Consider the following 21,447-nt stretch of genomic DNA (forward strand, 5'->3'; position numbering starts at 1 on the left):
ATTGGGATGCCACCACGTTAACGGCTTGGGATCTTAAAGCGCCATGGCGTATTATTGTGATTACATTTTAATTAGACTCTCTCGGTGTGTAATGCAATTTTGAGTCATTTGCTGCATGACTATACGGCGAATCCGTCAGCGGAACAATCGTCGCAATGATGATATGCTGTACATTCACGCATGTACATATATCACTTACCTTCCATTTCGACTACAACAGCCCCAATAAGCGTGCTTACATGAACAACTGTTGTTAGATTGATAATGCCTTTGTTCCAATTTTCGGATTGGACTAGCACTCCAACCTGCAAAAGCAGTGGAGGTGTCTTTCGCCAGTAAAGATCACTAAGAAAAAAAAACAACAAAAAACATAGGTCTATAGTCTAGAATAGTACAGGCTAAGAACTCCTCCATAGATCTTCCCGGCAATACCACACCACGACTCCATGCAATTTCAAGACTTGTTTATTATGGTTACACCTGAGATGTTGGTTGCTAGGTATAGGTCAACCTCGCGATAACACGTCATAAATGTCATTCTGCCTGTACATTTTCTCACACTATACTCCTTTCGACTAATCTGGTTTAATGAAGGACATGTAGGATCCAGGGTTGTCAATGAAAATGCTGGAGGTGAAAAAGGAGCTCACCGTAGAAACTAAGCAGCATAGTCTGTAAGTACAACAGAAAACACATCTTCATTAAGAAACGTTAATAAATAAAATAAGACAGCAGGGAAAGTCAAAAACAACAGACTGCAAGTTTGGTGGACAAGTTAACATGCAGACGGATAGATACACAGATATACATGTAGGCATAGTAACACAGGCAAATAGATGACCAGGAAGATGCATAGATAGGAAGATAGATAGGGCAGGGAAAGAGAGGGGGATGGGAGAAGAGACAGATTTGAGAAAGATGCTCGTTACTACGTTATGAGTCATCCCAAGGTACGTCATTAAAAAGATCTCACCAGTGTAATACTTCCTTGAGAAGAGTACTGTACTCTCCGACTCATTAAGCTTTCTTCATTTAGTAGTCTCAGGCTAGTCGCACCCCCATCCTTCCTTTCTAACTAACGTTGCTCTAATTGAGCCACATGTTTCTATAATACAAAGCAGTCATGGTCGTGTGTTTTTCCCTATGGTAGTCGTCACAGATAAAATGCCAAGCTATCATGGTGTATAATGGTTTATGGACCTCTTATGGTGTCTTTAAAGTAAAAAAAAAAAGAAAGGTAATCAAGTACATTTATTTTTATCAGCATACCAATATCTACTTTGACATTTCTGCGTCATCAAATTCATGTTGTAGAACGCGATTGGGATCCTGTTTGTACAACTGTATAACAGTACTTTTTTCATTCATGGAAGATAGACGCTCTCGATCCACCTTTCCTCAGACAAGACATAAACAATGCAACTAGATTTATGACGCATAAGCTTATTGCCATAGCAACAGTACGTGCACACTTGCAAGCTTTCATAGATCTGCATTGCTGATGGGATAGACGTATGATATTGTTTTTCCTTGTCTTCTTCTTTTGTAAGCGGGGCCTTGACCCGGAACGAATTCACTCATTGTAACCGTCCGTATCGGTCGGTGGTCATAGCGTGTCGTCACGCCAGCTGATCGGTACCCACTGTTTTGAAGGATTCATATGTATAGGCCAGATGTATAGGTCGCATCTGAGAGTCGGACAATTCGTCGCTGAATCCACGAACCGGCACACGCGCACCGCCGGTGCGCGAAGTACATTTCGAGTAAATCGCATTTAAAGATTTCTGTTTTTTCAAACTATCAGTAAGATATGTTAATGGAATTGCTATTCAATAAATTTCACTGTGACGTATGAGAAGAATCTGCTCTTTCTTGCTATTCATAAAAATACTCCCAGTGTTGTAAAATTTGCACACAGTAAGGCTATAAAGCTGTGTGTCGTTTTGTGAAAACTCCAGACTAGGTCCAAAAAAATCCACGAACCGGCACACAGCGCTTAGTGTCGCGCAGAGCGTTCAGGATTCTCCGCAAAATAAATCCACGAACCGGCACACAGCGCTTAGTGTCGCACATGGCGTTCAGGATTCTCCGCAAAATAAATCCACGAACCGGCACACTGCGCTTGTGCCGCACATAGCGTTCAGGATTCTCGGCAAAATAAATTGATTACCGCTCGTTATTCCGAAGGTTCTTTAGTCCGAAGGTTCATTAATTCGAAAATGAAATAAGGTTCGTTATTCCGAAGGTTCGTTATTCCGAAAATGAAACAAAACTAGATATTCCGAAGGTTCTTTACGGACCCTATGCCCTATCATTTCGGATTAAAACCTTCGAAATGACGAACCCTATTTCATTTTCGGATGAACGAGCCTTCGGAATAGAGAACCCTATTTCATTTTCGGATTAACGAACCTTCGGAATAACGCCGCAAATGCTCGGATTATTGAACCCTACTTCATTTTTGGATTAATGATTGTCTAGTTATAGGGAATTTGTGTGTTTCGGATTAACGAACCTTCGGAATAACTAACTTTCTGGATAACGAACCTTCGGAATTACGGACCTTAGGAATAACGAACCTTCGGAATGGCAAACCTTCGGAATAACGAACAGAACCCAATAAAATCACGAAACGGCACATGGCCTTCAAATTTATTTCTGGTTAAGGTTATTTCACTAAGAAAATTTATATTTCAATTAGCTCTTCTAGTATAATACTAGCACTGTGCTCTTGGGATTGTTAATCTAATATCCGTGGATAAAAGTATTGTAGAATAGTAATTATGTTGTTCTTTTTTAGATCATGGAGCTTCATGTTTAGATCTTTACTTCTTTTTTCTTCTTTTTCATTACGTATTCTCAATATTCATTTAAACAGAAAGGCAGCCTTTTATATTTTATGATCTTCATGCACTTGCTTGCTTACGAAAATGAACAAATTCCCGACTCATTTTAGTAGGTATGCAGACGTACATTAACATCCAATTAGAATTCACACAAATTCCTCGTACTCCCCTCTTCTCTCCATCACTCCTTCTCTTTCAATCATCATCATCATCATCATCATCATCATCATCCTCTACACTTGTCTTCTTCGAGAAATAATGACATTTTCAAACTCTCTCAAGTCCTGTATTATATTCAATCATTCATTAAAGGAAAAAATACACATTCCTTTTTCAACAAATGACATTTATTTTTATTAGATCATATTCAACATTTAATTCGTGCACAACTGCAAAGAAAAAAGAAATGTAGGAAAAATAATCGTTTGAATATTTACATTCATTACTATAATTGTATTGTTTTCAAGTATCATAAGTTGTACATTTCATTAAACGGATTTCCACATTTCATTTTCAGCCAAATTAAAAGTTCATTACTATGGTATTCCGTAACGACAAATATATAAGCAAAACTGCTGCTAAATAAGAAGCTGTTAAAATGAGATTTGTGTATTATCTCGAGGATGGACAGTAGTTCATTCAATCATAATTTTAAATAACTATATTTCCCGTAATGAAAGAAATCTTAACGTTATTAACATATATGTTTTAATGAACAAGACAATTTCGAGGAACCCATATCACAATGAAATAGAAATATATTACATTGTACCTTTACATAATATTCCTTTACCTTTATAACATAAAATATTGCTTAGTATTTCTTATATCCATTTCTGACCAAAAAATGAAGGAATAATTTTTTTCTTATCATCAAATTAAATACTAGTCATCTCTACTTTTTCGGAACCGATTATAAAACTCATTGAAGGGTACATTAAAACAAGAAATGAATATGGAGGATACTCAATTGAAAATTGAATTTTATTTGCAGAATAAAATATATCATATACAGGATATAACGTCAAAACTTATTTATAAAGCATTGATGAGGGATGGAATTGGAACATCATCAGCATATAATAATTTAGTGGGTTTATATAATTTTGAGGAAATAGATATTAGATTGATTTTTCTAAGACCTCGGAAGTCTACTCTTGATTGTAAGCTGCGTGAATTTCAATATAAAATGTTGTATGGTTTAATATATACAAAAGCTAAGTTATTTTCTTTTGGTTTTGTAGGAGATAACCAATGTACATTCTGTTATTCTGAGGTTGAGACTTATGAACATTTGTTTTTTTATTGTAGGGAAGTCAATCAGATTTGGAAATTGTGTAGTGAAGTTTTTGTTTTACCCCAGATGCAAAAGTTAGATTGGCAATCTGTTCATGTCGGTATTAAAACGCAGGATATCGGAAAAGGGCAACTCATAAACCATTTGATATTATTGATAAAATGGATGATATTTGTATTTTCGAAGGAAAAGAGCAGGCCCCCATTGATAAGAGAAATTAGAGAAAGAATGTTAGAAAGTCGAGAAGAAGAAAGGAAATTAGCAATGAAACGAGGGACGCTGGCCTTGCACAGCAGGAAATGGAATCAATTAATGACACGGTGATTCGGACTCCGCATCTATTGCTACCTCTTTGTGCTTTTTTTTTTTTTTTGTTGTTGATTGTTTGGTGAACAGGTTCGGTGTTTGTGGGCGTGTGTGTGTGTATGTGTGTGTGTGTGTGTGTGTGTGTGTGTGTGTGTGTGTGTGTGCATCTGTGCTGGAGTGAGGTATACCTGGAGTATGCCTATCTAGAGGAGGAAGTGTTGATGAGGTTATACGGGTGAGCGATGAAGGGGTAATGTTTTATAGGTATGGCTTATGTACAGACACTGATCATGTAGATTTGTAAAGCTTTTGTATGTATGTGTGTGCATAGGTATGTAGCCTTTTTGTTGACCCCTGATACATAGGTATGCAGGCCTTTTGTTTGACCCCTCAACAATATTGATTTCATTATCTAATAATTACTGCTGTGATGAGTATACAGGACGCAGTCAATGGATATATTTTGTAATGTGTATTGTACATACATAATGGTATTGCTGACCCATTAGGCATTATCAAAAATTGATCTTATAATTATTGCGGGGATGACTATATTTGTGAAGCAGTTGCTGTGTGAGATTGTATAGTAGAATAATCAGAAATTGACACAATGACAGTCCTAAGAATTATTTTGTAATATTTTGATATACGTTTGAAATGTCACGCAGCAAGCAACACAACTATAATTGTTGAATTGTAATCAACGATGGATGATGGAATCGAAATAAAATACTGTTTGAAACAAAAAAATTGTTCGCTTTCAGCTCTCTGGCCGAAAGAAATGTCATGTTTGTTCATTCCAAATCGGCATAATATCAATCTCGTTTCTTACTCCAAAATCAGTTACTGGATATTCCATATACACGAATTAATGATAAGTTTTACTTCTTAAACTTTACTGTTGTTTTAGTATGATTTATTTTGATTGCAGGAATAAAGTCTAACCTCTTCAAAGTAAACATTTCTTTAAACACTACAAAGATATCGTTAAACACTTTACAAAGTTATCTACACAAGTAATGTTCTTTAAAAAGATTTCATACAGATGAATATCTACCTGATATTTTTACTATAGATTTACTCGGAACTAATCAGTTTTGATATCTTTTCGAGTATCACACTTTCCACATTCAGAATCGTTAACGCAATCAAATTTTACATGTTTTTACATTTCTGTGGTTCTTTACGTCACAAATATTTCTGTATATAATTTCTGCACATGTTTCTGTGAATAATATTGACACCATGAAACTAGGTGACTGTGTTTTTTTTTTATGTTACTCTACCTGTTTACAATTACACTGCTAACATATCAGACCTACATTTTCTCATTTTTCCTTTAAAAAATGAAATCCACAACAATATTCAATATAAAAAGGTAATGATGGCCATGCTATAAGTCCTGATGTGGACACAGACTGCAAGAATATGGCTGTGTACTGCAGTACAAGTATCATCCAATTAAACATTATCTGTCAAAGTTTATTAATCATTCTCGAAGCGAAATGAGAGCAAACAGAGAAAATGTAGGCATCCCATTGCTTATAACCCTCTTGCAGTCTCCTAATACCTTTCTAGCTCGCACAACTTGACTTGAAGCTTAGTCCTGATTTAATTTACATCTGCTGTGGGTATCCGAGGTGCTGGGGTAGGCATGATTGAAAAAAAAAATACTGAGAATCGTTAATGGGGTTGGCCTAATGGCGGCCTGGCTAAAGGAGGCAAAATGAATAGTATGATAGGTGAGCTGGTTCAAAAACAAAGTAAAAGAAAATACATTTTATATGGCTTTTGATACTTATAAAGTTTTTGTTGTGAAAAGCACTGTTAAGCCAAAGAGAATGGAAGCATATTACAGTGGAAATTGAGGAAGGCATCATTGTGACAAAGCTGTGTGGAGAGACCCATGGATTGATTGTTATCACGATTAATGCCAGTGAATAAAGTGACAGTGTAAGATACAGTACTTAGGATTAATGTCCCTTAATGTCCCCTTGATTCTTTCACATACAATATTTGGAAAATGTGCGACTCCATCGATAAACACATAGCAGTACGTTCAGTTCATTGTTTCTTCATTTGACATGTTGATTTCATCATTAATTAGTTTGTGGATTGTCAGTCAAACAGATACAGAGATAACAAGCTATCCCAAACTCTGCTGCAAGACTAGTGTTCAAATTAAAAAAAAAAAAAAAAAAAAAAAAAAACATATTAACACAAATTTAAGTGGTTCTACGAAGCTTCCACTGGCTTCAAGTCAAAATTCATATTTAGTACAAAATGTTGATATTAACTTTTGAATACACACTATTTGAGAGAACTACTTTAAATAGGAGACACACCAGAGAGAAACCTTTGTTCGAAAGGCAGGGACTTATTTGTTATGCTGAATAAAAAAGCAACAACATACATACTTGCTTGTCATGTCTCTACCATATGGAATAATCTACCCCAGAATTTGAAATAATTTACAAATGTTAACAAACCTAAGTCTGCCTTGGGAATGCCTTCATTACAGTCTAAACATGAAACAAGGTATTATTGTTATTTGCAATTGTATGTTTTTGTGTAATCATTTTAATCCTTGAGCACATACGGACATAACACAGAATGTTCTATGTGCTATACATAAGCACTGTTGATTATTGTTATTATTACTTTTATTATCATTTATATTATTATTATTATTGATATTATCATTATTACCATCACTATTATTATTATTATAATTAGTAGTAGTAGTATCATTATTATTATTATTATTGCTATTATTAAAATGATGCCATATTTTATAATCACACTACCCACCCCCCCCCCCCTTTCTGCACACCCACAACCCAAAGTCATTAAATACGACATTACGCAGCATATCGAGATAATGTTCTGCCAGAACCTGACTGCCCATTCATCAGGCACACACATTGTGAAAAGTTCGCTGTCTCGAGCAACTCTGTGATTGTAGTGAAATATTGCTATGATCTCCTTCCATAATGATCCCTGGCTTGGACTTTGGTGCAGATGTTCAGCTCAGCCACCCTAGTCATTTGAAGCTATTCCTGGTTTCTCTTGGCTTTCTCCACTTCGACATATCCAGTAGACAGTTGTCATCAGCTTCTCTCCCTATGCAAAGATGAACAATTGTTTTTCAAAGACAATGTTACTTCTATATTGCAGAGGGGAATGATGATAATTATTTGAGAAGACAGTCATAACATACTACTTAAACAATTTTCCACATCTGTAAAACTATATTTGATTTGCCTGAGAAAAGTATTATACAATAGTGTTCCTTTCATATCAACACTTTGGTAGTGTTTTGCTCAAAAGTGCTAATGCAATTCTGTTGAATTATAAGTTTGAATCAATGTGATAATGTACATAACAAGACTATACTAGGATAACTTCTAATTGTCCAATGACACTGGATATTCTGAGTAATATCTATGACAAAATAAAACCGAATACTACATGAATAGGTGTTGCACTGATTGCCGTTTATATCTTGCTCACCTTTAGCTCAGTGCACAATGTAACCTTTGAGTGCAGTAAGAAGAGGATGCTAAGCCAGACGAAATGGTGAATGAACACATTGTTGACTAGAATCAGGAGCAGAACTGAAGTAAAGAATAAGACAAAGAATAAAGAAAGCAGAACATCACAAGTGAAAATCAGTGACACAGTCAACCCCATGTATTAAGTAAAGTCTCAGATTCTTACAACATTTGACTTCTGAGTGTAGAAAGCAAAAAAAAAAAAAAAAAAAAAAAACACCCAACATTAATATGAATGAAGCTTTAAATGCATATTGAGACCTTTCATTTTCATCGTCTTTGCCAAGTATTTGTCATACAGTATGTACCATTGACTTTTGCAAAGTTGATGGCATCTCATATCAGCACAGAGAGCTGCTCATTCCCCATCTCCATTGTCCCCCCCCCCCAAAAAAAAAAAAAAAAAGAAAAAAAAAACACACACACACACACAGCAAAAAAAAAAAACAAAACAAAAAACTACAGTTATAACAGTAATGAAAGATAAATGACACTGAAGAAATGCATATTGGTACCATATCAAGATCAGATTGAGAGACAGCATTGCCTTTATACCAAAATGCAGCATGACTGCAGGTAATTAGATGTCAAAATGTCGGATTCCATGTTATGTCTGTGCTTCACGTCCATCTAAACTACAAAATACAGTTCTAATTTTAAAAAAAGAGTAAGATACACAATCATTTCATTATGTGAAAAGTCAAATTATTAGTCGTATTCCTGCATCCTGTACTAGCAAACACTGGTTTGTCTAAATCCTTGTCAGATAGTAATGTAACTTACGGCTGTTGTTCAAGCTTGTGATGATGGTAGAAATCTACAGGAATGTGGTTCGGAGTACAATTTTGTAAAGTAGCCCATCATCGAAGAACATCACTCATTTCAGTCCAGTCTGCAAGTTGTTGCGTTGTCCACACAAATGCCTCAATATCTGTTTGGAATGGAAGATGAATGCAAGATGTCAGTCACATGAAACTCCATCACTACTAACAATTCTGTAAGATCATTAATATGAGCCACAAATTTGCAAAACATCACCCTGCCCCCTTCCCCACCTCCTTTTCAGGTCTACATTATAATGGCTTATTAGAATCTGAAGTTTGAGAACATCACTCTGGTCTAATATTATAATTTGCACAGTTCTGAATCCTCATACCCCCCCCCCCAAAAAAAAAAGAACACAAAAAACAACAACAACAACAACTGTGTTTCAAAGAAATATAGATTGTAGAAAATCAAAGCAAGCAAAACCACAAACTAAGGCAAAATTACTTGCCAGGCACATGCTTTTAATGTTTACTTTTAGGCCTATAGCATGATAGAACAATTTGTGAATTCAGGTACTGAGCATTAACGAACCTTATTTTTGCTCTTAACACCTCAATTTAGACAATGAGGTGGGAGGAGGACCTTCCTCAATTACATTTTAGTATAAGTAGCTTTAAATCATTTCTTTTCCATTGAGACTTCAAGGGTAGTCAGCGAAATAACATCACAGTAACCTGCACATGCGGTATTCACGAGCACTATTAATAATTTTACACTGTAACACAGATAGAGCCTAACTACTAGTATCTCAATTAGATCTAGAAGAACTGTAACGTTAGATACTTCCTGGAAGGTTCAGAGGATCTATAAGAGAGCTAAATTAGCTGGGAAGAAGTAGGCCGTAGCATTACAAACTTGAGCTCGTATTACAGGCAACAATAGAATTGTTCAATATATCACCATTTTAGTGCGTTACAGACCCGATGCAAATGTGAGACGAGTTCATTTGATTCTACTAGTTCGAACCGCTTTCCCTATTCTTTACTTACACCGAACAATAGCTGTGGGACTGCAAACGTACAGTACGAAGCTAGGACAGAGCCAAACTAAGTCATTGTGACCTGTTAGAGTACACATTTACACTCTTTTTATATTCTAATTCCTTATTCACAAATCTACATTCAATAAAGTGAAAATTCGAATAATTTAAGTGTCAATACAGAGCTATATGTAACTTTACCGATTTCATCTGTCTCTTTTCCGTTGCTCAGGGCGCAGCCATTTTGGACGAGCGCGTACGAGGACGTTTGACAGATCAGTGATTTTTGATGAAGTCCGGCGTGTACGCACGCGATAGTGCCACTTCGTGAAAATCTAGACGGACCGGTCGGAGTTTTCACGAAGTGGCACAGTCGTTATTATTACGTAATTACTCGAGATTGAGGTTCAAAAATTTGTCAGGTTGTAGAACTCGGTATATACTATCATAATATGCAAAAATCTCAAAATCGAAAATTTACCCGATTTTGGCCGGTTGTGCCGGTTCGTGGATTCAGCGACGAATTGAGCTAAACCTAAATTTCTCGAATTTCTGTGATTTTAATTATTCAGTGTCGATCTGGTCATCCGCTCTCGACTTTAACAAACCTGATATCCGTGTAGTTATGTGTGTCTCTGCTTGTATGAGAAGAACATAATGTGTAACGCTTATTGTCTGCCTGAATAGCCTTCCAAAGAGGTTTTATTACACCAAGCAAATCGGATGTTACGGCGAATCATGCTTATTAGGTTCATATCCACAAACTGTCGAAAGTCAGCAGTGAAAAACTGTCATTTCGAATCTCTTTGTCTTAATTCGCTGAACAGAGGTGGTGTTGATACAATAGCTTATTTAAATAAAACAATGAAATCTAACCCAGTAACAATGGGTAAGCTTTATCAGAATATAGGCTACTTCTAATGTGGAGAAGCGTCTGTAAGAAGAGGATCTTTTATGTAGTTTATTTATATCTTAAAATGAACAATTTTGAGCTTTTTATACCAAGGCTATAAATATATAATGGCTTTGCCCTTTTTCTTTATCTATTCTGCAACCACATTGTCAATACGTTATGACAAGACACTATAGTATATGCAGCAATTCCTGTCTAACGTTTACGTCGTCCTGTCCATGTTTATGTACATACATGTTTGAGCTCCTTCTTCCCAGCCAATAATGCACTGGGCCTTTGGTATTATCTTCTGTAATCACATGATGCTGAAAGCTAAATTGGATTTTGTGTCCATCGACCTGATTAAGTTATGACAGCACATATTGGACCGCCAAGCACTCGGTAGAGTGGGGACTGAAATTGTATGATATAACAATTGAGCTGCTACGGATATGCAGCATTCTATAACAACAACGAAGGTGAAAGGTGACGCCGTGATCAATATGATTGTGTGCAGCGCACAGAGTTGATGTTCCGTTGCAGATGTTGCGGTGCGTTACTCATCCACGGTAGATCGCCCTTACCAGGCTCATACATACACGTTGCGTCAGTGGCAGTTATTTCATGTGCATGTAGGTACATACTAGTTGCAAAGTTAATCATGGTAATAACAATGGCAACAACAGCAAAGCAGCCCCTTAAAAGAGACCCATCTTAACTGCAACAACCCAGACGAGACGTCAGATGTCATGCCCAAGTTGGTGGAAAATTTCCCCGTTGATGAAAATAGATCCGAATAAAAACCGCTGAATACTGTACGTGCAACACCCACGTTACCGTGTTGCCAGTAGAGACAAACACAGCAGTCATCAGCCCTGGTGTATTACCGTTGACAAGATACAAGTCCATCCCATGTTCAAGTTGACTGTATAGGAGAGGAGTAAACTCAGTTGAAGAGATTGGTAGTAGAAGTTCCATCAAAATGAGCCATAATTTAGATCAGATAAGTAATGGGATATGAAGGTTTTCACCAAATAATAACAATATTCTGCGCAAATTAGCTGAAGTGATTTTGTCGTCAATTCACAAATCTCACTTATGCTCTAAGCACAAAACACGTTATCAAAACAAATCATGTTTTGGTTAAAACATTAAAGGGTGTGTACAGTTCTGGTCTAGGTGAGGATTTAGCTTTTAACTTTTTACGAGATATTCAGAAACCACTCTATGAAATGTCAAAGAGCTTGCAATTCTAAGGGGTATCAAAAGTTTATTTGATGAAAATCGGTTTTGAAATGGCTGAGATATCCAAAAACAAGGTGAAACAAAGAGATCCTAATAAAAGCGTGGCTTGTCGCCTTTTATTATTATCACTTTTTTGGATATCTCAGCCATTTGAAAGCCGATTTTCATCAAATAAACATTGAATCCTTCTTAAAATTGCATGCTCCTTCATATTTCATGAAAGGTTTCTCATTATCTCACTTAGGAATGTTCAAAATATGAATCCCCACCTCAACCAGTAGTGTACAGTCCCTTTAAAGCGTCAAGAAATCGCTTCTAAAACTCACTACGACACACACACACACACACACACATACACGCACCACACAAATGATGCAAATGATAGTTGTTTTTTTTTTATTAATTGGAGAAAAAAATAATCGTTCAGATTTGTGTAAAAAGTTCAATGTGAAACTTGTGAAGGCACAGCATCAATCTTACGGCATCATCTGTTTAGCTAATATAAGCGTGTGGTTGATACTGATACAGCACAAGTTCGTGGAAGTTGTGCACCTGTTATACATTCCATTCGTGGAAGTTGTACACCAGTTATACATTCCATTATGTGTCTTGTCTCGGGTCCGATTTTATAAGAAACCGCCTTTGTTCTTCTTGTCTCTGTTAATTCTATTTATCAGTGCCAACTTGAACATGGTGATGTGGCAATGACACTGACTTCCGATGTCTCGAATTGCCCTCAAGTGATATCGATCGATTTCTGTAAGATATGCCATCATTAGAAACAATTGATGTTTTCTACGTGCGTAAAAACGTGTTTTTATAGGTTTTGGAAGCAGTACAACAGGTGCATGAGATGATTATCCCTCCCAATGTGTGTCTGTTCGTTATTCATTGCACAGGATATCAAACCATACACATACAGGTGGGCGTGTTTCTTGTTTTAGTCAGGCCGGGGGAGGGGGTGTTTACAATCTATCTAATGTGAAAACAAAATAATCACATACTCGCACTTAATATGCTAACTAACATGCTCGTCCGCAGACTATACATAAAGAACAGGCGTCGAACCAAAAGTAGATTAAATCAGATAATGAAGTATACATTAATCCTAATATAGAGTCAAAGCACTATGGGTTTCATTTATATGTATTTTTAACCGATCCGTGACATTCTTCAAATAGTTGTCTTTATGAATCCTCAAAAGTTGTTGTAAACAGGTTGTGATTGGAGGTTTCGCGTAGCTGATATGAGGTATGTGAGCTGTTGGCCCGCTGTAGTCCAAAATGACGCTGGTTGACTTCATCTGTCTCACTAATCCACGCCCATTGATCACAGTACATGTGTAATCTACGGTGTTGTGGTGAATATTAAGTACAGTTTAATTCAATGCAGTTCATTTCAATTCAACCATACTTTATATCTATCCGACGAAAGGTAGTACATGATAGAAGTTTACATTTGACAAATCATATCGTGCACCTGTATAACAATTTGTAAGAAATACAAGTCATAAAGTATAATACAAAACATGCTTACGAATGAATATAATATTTCTAGTAGTGCATCTGTGTGCTTGTAAATATTGTCATCTCACTCAGAAAACGTTGGTAACCAGAAAGTCGTACAGAATTACCTCAAGCACGATTATGATTGTTATTGCTTAGGTCTGAATTCATCAGCTTCAAAATCGGTTGGGCATTCATCTAGTCTCCTTGACCTTGTGTCCTAACCTATATTCTAACACGACTTCTTCAAAACAACATCCTTTCTGCGTTCCAAGGCAACGCATGAGAGGGCGACTCTTGAAAAGTGCGTGCACGCAAATTCTGCCGTAGGCATTATAAAAGTACCATCCTTTTGGAATGATAATAAATATAATGTTATGTTACTGTCGGCGCCATTTTCAGTTGGCAGAAGATTACTTTTATATTCAGAAATAGAAGCAAAGCGAAATCTGAAACCACGCCGATAAAGTAATGTCGGAGCATATCGGTAGTCATGTGATTGTCATCATTCTTACTGGTATCGAAATAGAAAAGCAGTGGAAGGAATGTCGTTTAGGAGAGTTTTGACAAACACACCCATGCATTTATCAAACGTGATAATGTCATGCCAAATTGGAGAATGTGCATAGATGTGTCGGGGAGATTGCGTAATCGGTATTTGTGGAATTTGATTTATTTTGAACGACGACTGGACATGGCGACGGATAAAATTTTCCGTAAGTAACTCATTATTTTCTTCGTTTGTTTTCGAACTCAGATGAATTGAAACGGGTCCCTTGAACCCTGTACAGCTTCGAAAAAGTTTCAACGGATTATTAGGGTGAGGCCATGTATGGTATTTCGCGTTCATGAAGACGAATTCGTATGACAGAGCTAGCTTATATCCCGCACGACCGTGTGTGAAAGCTCTTTGGTAGGATTTTTTCATGCCAAACGATACAAAACGTTAATATGATTTTTTTTTTCTACAGTGAGTGTGCGTGTTGTTTGTTTGTGTTGACAAGTAGCAGCATTTACAAACACACACGTATAGTTAAACAAAGTGTGTGTTACACCACAAGAGCCAACTGGACCATAGCTGTCTTTTTCGGCAACCAAACTGTTTAACTCCAGAAGGTTGCTCATGACGATACCACCTTTGCGGTCACTGGCAGAAAACCAAAGTCACCTACGCCACATTAGGCTCTTTATCCACATATCATTTCCCTTTACCTGCTAGAAGGGAAAAAGGTATCACGAAAGCAGATAAATGAAGCAAAAAGAATAAATAAAAAGACGCAACACGGGGAACCACAAACTTCGTTTCCAACTAACAAGCAAAAAAAAAAAATCTTTGCTAAATGGACAAAGTCAAAGACAGTTTAACTGCGTTGTGTTTTAGTTTCTTCCCTACTTTCTGTCTGTTTTCTTTCTTTTTAAAGTGGGAAGTGCGAAGAATGCGCAGAATGTGGATATTAGGGGGCCAAAAGTATGCAAGCTTTTGGATCGCATTACTTGCTCTAGATAGATGTCTAAAGGGAAGAAAGGGATTAAAAGTTTGGTTGGGTGTAGTTTTAGGGGACCAAGAGGTCCATCCAAAAGAAGGGAACATGCAGATTATCTCCTGCACGGGATACCACGAATATCTACGTCTTTGATTTGGAGACCTGAAGCGTGGCAGTGAAAGAAAATACTACCGGAGTTGAGTAAGGTGTGCGGTTTGTTCTCTTTTGCTCTCTACCCCCCCCCCCCCTCCCCTCTCTCCTTTCTCCCACTCGCGGTTTTCTTTAGTTGATGTTGTTTTTATATAAGTTTATATTCTACTGGAGTAGTTCAGGGATCTGGCTGACTGAATGTGAATAGAGCTGTCAGATCCGTCAATTGAGCCTACGCAGGATCTGGTGTTCCCTCCCGAACAGCATTGGCGCATACGCGGAGCGCCCATTGCAATTAGTGTGTAGAGGAGCGTATGCTGGATTCGGCAGCGTCGCGTGTAACTCGTCAGCTGATCGCTTTTCGCTTCAAGATCGGTAATAATTGGGAAACAGCGGCGCAAACATTGCTGAGAGAGTTCAGAATCTTGGGGCTGCTGCCTATTTGGAAGGTATGTCTTTTGCATTTGATCTCTATATAAGGTAGTAAGTCATTTAACGTTGTTGAAGTCACTGTTTGTTGGAGATCCATGATGCTAATGTCTCGTCAATAATAGCTAGTAATACCACAGAACATCGCAACATACAGTCAGAATCTGATGTGGCGCACCATGAGATGGGTGAAACATTCAAAAAGCATTCTTTATGCCATTCCTCACGTGAAATGACAGGCTTGACGTTCGTTGAATCCCAAACAGTGCTCGGCATAATAGGCATGTGTATACATTTCAGTGGGATATGGCTAACTAACTTGATACAGTTCCAGCTTGACTACAAACATGGAGGCTTGGTACAAAATGCATTATGTATGTAAGTTGCCCTTGTTGGATCGGATATCGTGTCAGTAACATTCGTGGTACAACCTATACATGTTTCAATCCTAACTCAGTGTTGACGGGGGTGTGTGGGAAGACAAGGAAATATTCTGTGAAAGGTGTGGTGGAGTGTGTATTAAGTTCTGATTGAACGTGACTTTGTGACGAATATCACCCCTTTGAAAGGTGCAGGTGACGAATGGACGATATCATGTCTGTCACACGCATTCGAAGCAATGCTTTCCATGGCGCACAGTTCGTGCTAGTATTATACCCCTCTCTCTTCCACCTCCATGAGTATACTAAATCAACGAATCACACTACATGTATTTTAATGAGAATGTATATATGTATGTCTGTTGTGTTTGGAGAAAAGTTTTAAATCTTTGACTTTGCATAGACTCGTGTTCTCAGTAAAGCAATGTGTTATGTATCCTGCTTATGTGTATACTTTAAGAAGGCAGAAGAAAGAGGGAGAGAGAGAGAGAAAGCGAAATATGTAGAGTAAATGCTGATGTAGGGTAAATGCTGTTTCTCGTGTCGTCGTCTTATTAAAATCAATCCCCATGACAAGATACAAAGACGAGCAATACCGCAGACGAAGGACAACATACCATGTAGTAAATGAAATAACAAGCCGAGAGAAGAACACTCAAGACGCACGCACGCACACATACACACACACACACACATACCCACACCCACACACACGCACACACATTTCATCACCTCTTCGCCACAAATGAATAGAGTGCTGTCGAGGTATGAGTTCAATACAGAGGGGTAACGGTTGAGTTAGTACGACATTTGACTTCTTTCACTAAAGGAAGTCCTCATTAACGTTTATTTTACTCATTATTAGGATTGTCTTTGTTTCTAAGGCTTTAGTGAAAAAAGTTTCAGTCTTAAAATTTCAAAAGAACAAAACTGAATCTGAATGAACGATGACGTAATTTTCCCAGGATGGTCTTCATCTTCTAGAGTGGTAAATTAAATAAAAACAAAACAAAACAACATGAACAGAAAAGAAAACACTTGCTGAAGACTTGTTGAAGACTTGCTAAATTTGTTCGTGATGTAGGGTAGTTACCTTCAAAAGAATGGAAATTATATAGGGCAATGACATTTCTTCATCGAAATTAGCCACCCCCCCAAAAAAAAAAAATAAATGGAAGGTCAAATCAATTTGAGTCCTTCCTCAGTGTATACGTCAATGGAGGAAGTCGTTATAAAATGAAGTATTATCACTCAATAAGGGCAACAGTAGCAGTTGTTTTTGGAAACCGTATCCCACGGAATGTCAGCATTGTTAGAGGCTGCCTGCTAAATATTGTGTCTAGATCACCATCTCTCCGTCATTCCTTTGATTCATTGTTGGCTGAGAATTGAAATCAACCCGCTGTAAGCGTTTTGATCACAGCTATATCAACGACATAAAGTAAAAACAGGCAATGCCACTTCATGCTCTCTGCATGTCCCACTTCGTTATCGCTCCGGTAAAGATTATTGTCCCATCGCACAAGCAGTGATATACCGAGTCTCGATATAGCATGAAGATTATTGATGAAAAACATCGATATAAAAATCAAGACACCAGATCTGAAAATGTAACTTCACACCCTCCTTTGTCGCCAACTAGAGCTTCTGTTAAACTTAAGTTAAAAAAATAGCAACAAAATTTATGTGATTAAACTGACATCCAGGCACGGCACACTGAATTGTATGGCAAAAGGACTTGGACCTCCAGAGAACGCATTAATGTTTATCCACCAGAATTGAAAGGAATGATAAAAGTTGGCAGGGAGCGGCACCCATGTCGACAAAGTATAAGATGGTGGCCCAGCGAGCACTCCTTTCGGTTTCCCAAACAATCAGTGCACAGGCAAATAAAAGGATCTAAGTATTAAAGGAAAGGACGTCTAGTATTATCATTCTCATTCTCAAATCAAGCAATGTAAAAGATGATTCTCAGTCTGCATGTGGACAATGGTCTTGCTGGAATGGGTAAGAAGTTAGACTCTGTAGCAAAGATGTCTTACACTGATATACCCTCAGTGAACATCACCGGCCTATCCAGTCAAAGTCATCAGCGCTATGTTTGCTTTTAAAAAGGGGACTGCTTTGATATATGTTTTATATGATTTATTAAAAAAAAAAAAAATGTGACTCGAAGAATTGCCAGCATGTAGAGAGACCGATAAGAATCTCTATAGGTGAGGCAAAAATGGCTGATCGGCAACCACGCCCATTCTTACCCCCTTCTCAATTTTACACACCACAACATGTCTTTCTGTGAATATTTTCAGCCAGAACAAATGCCTGTGAAGTGGTGAAATTATTTTAATTATCCAACCATTCTTCTTTAGAGTTTCGTTGGTGAAATAAATAACAACAGCACACTCTGATGATACAAAAAGATGTAAAGCAAATAACGTGGGGAAGTGTGAGCTATTCTATGGTACTCCTACACGCACATCGAATACAAGACACCCGTGTATATACACGCAATGAAAGTGCAATGCCCCTAGTTTAAAATTGACCTTATTAAATAGAATGAAATCAAACAAAAATAATTGTGGTTTTATCAAAATTGTGCATGAATAAGTGGGTTTTTTTGTTGTTGTTGATATTGTAGTTCTGCATGTCTTTTTATACTGACTAAGAGTGATATTGATTGCAACGGCATAATGACATTGAATGAAGTACATGGTGCCATCACCTCCAAACTCTCCCATTGCTTAAAACAAAAATGATTAGCATATTTAGCATATTATTTTCGTCGATAATCTAACAACTGCAATCCGTTCCTATCTTATCATTTTTACAATATTTTAATGCGAAGGTATTATGTATATATATATTTTTTTTCATAAACCCAGGAAGTTTATGTTTTTCTTCAGACTGCTGACTTGTGAAGAGATGATATTGGTACTTCATCTAATATACATGGATTATGTGGTTTGTGACCAACGTAATTGTCTCGTGAAAAAAACACGTAAAACTTCTAATTTCATAACTTTCTTGTTTTATTTTATACCCACTTTAGATTAAACTCCAGGGAATATGCTTATTAGATTTATTCTATTCATTACTACAAGACTGGTAAACGTTTCTCTTTAAAAGTTCAACTGAGCAGAACTTCGCTCCAGGAAAGAGGGAAGGTCCAATGCATTCTGAGAAAGGTTCGCAATGATCAATAAATTCTTTGGGAAGGCCGATCCCACTGTCACGGTGTATTTAACAAGCTTAAAATACTGTTTGTAAGCGAAGCCAAAGTCGATCTTCTCTTCCCAAGACCGCTCCACCAAGCCTAACGGGTAAATCTCATACCAATAGCTTCGATTCTATGCCCACATCTTCTGTCTATCACCCATGACTGAATTCTATTTGATCTTCGCCTCTCGATTTACCCTTGATTGGACCTTGACAGTGCTTTTATGTCAGACTCAGTCACAACTGCAAGCGCAATGTACAGTTCCTTTGTCGAGATTCACGTTACCACGAAGCTAACTTATATATAGCGTCCATTTACATACTATACCGCCAGAAGATCCACTACTGAGTCGGAGGAGATTGAAATGAATATAAAGAGGGTGTGTTTCTTTAGGAAGCTTGTCGTCGTGTTCGTCAATTATCAAAACAGAGTGCCTCTATACTTGAAATTGACAAGATTAGCCCTCACATTTGTAAAACGTCAACAAACAGAGCAGCACGCAACATTTTTACGGCATTTCATGAAGCGTCTGTAATTCGCATGTAGCCTATCGACCTAATTGTTGCATGATGAGCCCACAGGGATAACATACAATTTGCACTCATATCAATGTTGTATAACGGCGGGTTGCAAGATCCACTTCAGCCTGCTGTCCTTGTTGAAATGGACAACTAATATGGAAAAATTGTTAGGACAGCCATTATCAAATTATGGTGATCACCACGATAAACTCGATTATCTTCCTGGTCTGTTCAAGAAGTACCCACGAAGCGTCCCCTAACAAGTGTTTCTTTATAGCCTTGTCTTGTGCCCATGGAATAGTGTAGACTGCAGGCTCATTTCATATAGAGTGGTTGACAATATTATTGTTACATGACTATAGACAGTTAGCATCGCAACAGATTAGTGTTGAGCTGTTTTTATGCGTTTTTCCCAGCTATTGTCATTGTAACTGCAGCAATAAACCTGTTGAAACAGATTAAGTAAATGGATTAAAATCGTGTGCTTTGCCAACATGAGCTTTTATCTATTGATAACTGATCGACAATATCACAATAACTCGTATTCACTAACAGAAAACATGCTAGGATATACAGTCATGTTAGAAGTAGAACCCCGGCGGTCATTGACCTCGTCAACCTTCTCCTCAGCTGTACCATGGTTTACTCTATGCGAGTATTGATTTTGCTGTTTTCCTCAGTATTACAACCTTTACTGACATCGCTTAAAGAAACGTAACCTTATAATAGCGTCCTTCATCTTTCTCGCAACACAAACCGACTACAGTGCCCTGCTTTCTGCTTTATGTGCATGGCAATGGCCGTCTACGTAAGATCTACTGCTGAAAAAGGTTATGTGATTGTAGGACTACGTAACGTCAGTGTTTGATATTTTATGAATGTCATCGAAGAACAGCATTGCTTTCTGCCCGCAAGTGGGAAATTCGACTATAATTCGTGGGATTTACATGAATGGATTTGAGCATTGTAATTTTCTACCACTCCCATTTTCCACCATCTCCAGCTTTCAGCATTTTTCCTTCTGACTTCCCTTCCACACGACTGCTTTCCCATTCTCGAAGTCTTAGTAATGTCTCTTTCGCCGACTTTCCCCGTCTGCCTTCTCTCTCTCTCTCTTTGAACAAGATCTTTTTCTTCTCCTTTTCTCTCCGATCCTTTTTTTCTTGTCACATGGGCGTGGAATCGACCTTCGTCTGCACTCCCTATTCATTTCCATTAGTTTGTATTTTAGAGACAGACGAAACCTTGTATGTCAACAGAGAAGATGTTGTTGTTGGAGTGCACCTGAATCCTACTCCAAATCGTGCCTAATATATAACCGAAGAATAGGTACAGACATGATTTTCTTTCGATTTCAGATTGTGCTCTTGAGTGAAATATGAACGTTTGCCACATGCAACATATGTCAGGGGAGGAAAATCAATATTTGTTCTACTTTTTTTTCTCTTCGGCAAATAAAATCGCTAATTGGAATCACTTGTATTTAGATGGCTTTTGTCTTTGATGTAGAATAGGATTGGGTGAAATTTTCAGGAGGAAAAGTAATGAAATTCGATAATATGGTGTTGAGTAATAGTATGATTATAATTTAGAGTCTAAAGCACGGATTATAAAGCAGGACGCGTGTCTCGGATATGTAAGGACATACTGCACTGTGTGGGTGATTGGTTCCATGTACCGTTGATTAGTATATTCAATGAAGAGTGTCCTGAGGGAAAGATCATACGAGAGTACTTCTGTCAGACACAAGATATGGACTAGAAAAGAGCGCTTGCAGGGACAAGCTGCAATCGGTGCTCTGATCATGGGCCATT

At 37.5% G+C, this 21,447-nt stretch overlaps 1 protein-coding gene across 3 annotated transcripts in view; it reads left to right on the forward strand.

The window, feature by feature from the left end:
* Positions 1-21,447, forward strand: part of LOC140233940 (uncharacterized) — a 142,230-nt gene that overhangs the window by 61,343 nt on the left and 59,440 nt on the right. Inside the window, exon 1 of one of the 3 annotated variants that reach the window (XM_072314044.1) lies at positions 14,063-14,168. The exons of 1 other annotated variant lie outside the window; for it this stretch is intronic. The gene's annotated coding sequence lies outside the window, so the exon portion shown is untranslated. Of the gene's footprint in view, positions 1-14,062; positions 14,169-15,405; positions 15,536-21,447 lie in introns of those variants that run through there. One more of the 3 variants, XM_072314030.1, reaches the window with a different exon arrangement.

This window comes from Diadema setosum, chromosome 1, assembly GCF_964275005.1.
Source record: "Diadema setosum chromosome 1, eeDiaSeto1, whole genome shotgun sequence".
In the NCBI taxonomy this organism is placed as follows: domain Eukaryota; kingdom Metazoa; phylum Echinodermata; class Echinoidea; order Diadematoida; family Diadematidae; genus Diadema; species Diadema setosum.